At 33.2% G+C, this 3392-nt stretch overlaps 1 long non-coding RNA gene across 1 annotated transcript; it reads right to left on the reverse strand.

Moving 5' to 3' along the window:
* LOC104757138 lies at positions 970–2931 on the reverse strand. The gene is made up of 6 exons (XR_762375.2): positions 2753–2931; positions 2284–2336; positions 1809–2171; positions 1642–1711; positions 1312–1463; positions 970–1215 (listed from the first exon to the last, which is right to left on the reverse strand). It is a non-coding gene; the product is annotated as an uncharacterized LOC104757138 (long non-coding RNA).

Here is a 3392-nt window from a genome sequence, read left to right on the forward strand (position 1 = left end):
ACATTTTAACTATAGAGGGTAATATTTAGATAACATAAATATATAATACTCAGTTCAACTAGGTACAACTAAATATATATTTAGATTTGCATTTATATTTAAAATATGAAAATGATAATTAAGGTTTATAAGAATTTCTAAAACATATTGAACTATTAAAGAACCATGTTTAATCAACAATACAAGAATTTATCACTTTCTAATATATACTATCGTTTTCACATAAAACACTCTTTATAGTATAAGGAAGACTTAGTAAGTGATCACCTCAAATGAAGCAAAAGAGGTGAAACCCAAGTTTTTTATGAACATTGTGTTATGAAAACCTTGTATATGCTAATTAATAGTGGTAAATCTTGTGGCCAACTGCTAATTAATAATTTATATTATAGTCCAACTGGAAATACAAAAAAAATGCAAAAGTTCAACTATGGATATGAGAGTACAACTGGATAACTATGTATAATTATGTGTATACCAAATAATTTTTTACTAATAGCATGTTGCCTTTGGTTCATTTTACCACAGTGTGATGATTTTAAATGAATATTCCACCGCCAAAATCTATTTTGTATTCGTTTTCACATAATCCATATTGAAATTTATTTTAATAATTCTACTACAGTTGCACCAAGTAGTTCAAGTTATACTGAAATTTTCTACCTAAGTGATCTTGTTATACAAAGACCTCACATTCACCTTAAAATTCTATTAATTACAACCAAACAAATCTCAGTCCCTATGTCTCTGTTGCAACGTGTTGCAACTCTTTTATCGTCTGCAAAAGCTCCATCTTCTACTACTTATAGCTTCTAAGTAGATATTATTTCTCATCTATTACTTCATTAAGCTACACTTCTTTTCTCAAACATCTCTACTATTATTACTTCATTCTTAAAGAAATACATCATTTCATAAACCAACTAGCAGTTCATACATAACACAAGTCTTGAGAGATTTGTAAAAATCTAAAGCCAACAAAAAAAACATAAAATACCATTGCTTTCCCATAAAAGATCCAAATCATACAAAATGAACACATGACAATCATGAACTCTAGAAGAGAAGATGTAACCATCAAACCAAACCATAAACAAAACACAAAGTCATGTCCTAAACTGATCAAGTTCTCAACATGTTCAAACCAAAGGGTCCTATTGCTTTGTTTGAAGCTACATCATCTTCAAGCATATCCTCAGAAGCTTATATATATACCTAAAGAACAACAAGAAGACGGACATGAGCTATGCTGCTGAAAATATAGATGCCATTCATAATCATGCAGTAGAAAAGAAAGAAGCTTTTTTTTACCATTCCGGAGACTTTTGAAGGAGATGAACTTGCTCAAAGAAGAGAACTTTAGAGACAATAGGTGTAACTTTGCTACCAAACTCTTGTGACTTTTCCTTTCCTGTATAACTTCCTAGCAACACCAGTTTTGCCTCATCATTCATCAGACCACTCTGCAAATTCAATATACCAGTTTAAGTCATACCAATCAAACAAATACCAAGATCCTCAATTTTAGCAAATGTGAAGCTTTGTCTTTAGAGAAATGATGCAGCAGTTTATTAGCTAAACTGGCCTTCTGATACGTTCTTATTTGATCTCAGGATATCTTAATAAAAGAAGCTACTTTACCAAATGACCAAGAAGAACTGAAGGTATGATGAATGTAAGAAGGCAGCTTCTAGTTTTCCGTAGCAGAGTCCTGCAGACAGAAATGCAAATCAAGAACATCGGTATGCTTACAGACAGGTATCAAGAAAAAACATTTTATCTTCAAATGGAGAAGCAAGATTTTAAACCTTCTTTGAAAACAAGGCCTGTAAGAGCAGCGAAAAGGGGACCAACAAACCAAACAGCAGTAGGATGATCAACGACATACTGAACCAAGTTATCACCGGCTGGTCTAGCAAGGGCTGCGTAAGTGGCCAAGGAACCAACAAAACCAAGTGCCCATAAAGCTTGAAGAGTCCTCTTAATCTCCGTAACATAAATATGAATAAGAAACAGAGATAGCCCTAAACCACTAGCACCAACGAAGTAAAACAAATCATGGTTTTGTTTGATTATTTCACTTAACCAAGAGTCTCCTGGTAAAAATGCAGCAGTAGAACAGCTACAAAAGATGCAGCAGCAGTGACTAGTCCTGATCTGTACAGAAGAACCTGAAATAGCAAAAGGGGTCAATCTACATTTGGTAAAGTCACAAGCTTTCGTCAAATCTACGTTTGGTCAATCTACGTTTGATATAATTCACAAATTTCAACTCTTGCTTACCAGCCTGTCATGAACTTCTTGGACGCCCAACCCCTAATGAACAAGCTTAAAGTCTGCAGAAAATAGCCAAAGCATCAGACCACAATGCTCTATGTGTATTATATCTGCTTGAAAACATGAATGACCATAAACATCACAAGACTCAAGAATCGGCAGATCCTAACAAAAACACTAGGAATGCAAATTCATACTTGACTCAATCAGGAAAGGTCAAATTTTTACAAGCTTCTACATAATAAAGATCAAAGTTTGGCTAGTTCACACAACTTCCAGGAAAGTGTTCTGGTGATAGATTGAATCTAGGGTAAAACAAGTTCCAAGATTCTGAACTAAGGGGAAACAGAATCGCCCAAATCTGTGAAGACTAAATCTTGAAAGGAACTAAGAGCTTACTATACTGTTAATTTAGCATGAATCTTGAAACGAGAAAACGAAGAACAAGATTCTAGATCAGGAGATGAAACTAGACCTCGTGGCTGGATTGATGCAAAGAAGAAGAGGAAGAGGAAGAGGAAGCAGAAGAAGAAGAAGGCTTCGAAGAAGGACCATCGTCTTTGTCGCCGGAATCAGCGACGGGAACAAGCTCTCGATCTCTTTCTCGATTGGCCATCACAACCGCCGGCTTCTCGTCTCCCATCGCCGTTGAAAATCAGGNTTGAGGATCCAATCTTATCATTGACAGATATTGTTTCTAATACATTTATTGTATTATAGATTTTTTAATTAACTGCTTATGTAAACCCTTCATACGTTGATGTTGCAATAATAAGTTTTTTTTTTTTAAATATCTTCCGTGTAAGTGATTATGTTTGTATGTCTATGTTTTGGTCTAATATCAATAAGTTTGTTTCTGTTTTTCTTTAGTTGGCTTTGAAACCAATATTGAGTTAAGCAAATAATGGGTCGAATTATAGTGTTAATAAGTAATATAAATTCTTATGTATATATATTGTATATATGTGACTATAAATTTAGCTAACTAAAAAATTATGTAATATTTAAATACAATCTTGAACATATATATATATATATATATATATATATTTTATTTGTGGGAGGAATGTATGAAATTATTGGATAGAAGTTATTTTTGAGTTAAATGACCTTTA

This window comes from Camelina sativa, chromosome 17 (assembly GCF_000633955.1).
Source record: "Camelina sativa cultivar DH55 chromosome 17, Cs, whole genome shotgun sequence".
Taxonomy (NCBI): domain Eukaryota; kingdom Viridiplantae; phylum Streptophyta; class Magnoliopsida; order Brassicales; family Brassicaceae; genus Camelina; species Camelina sativa.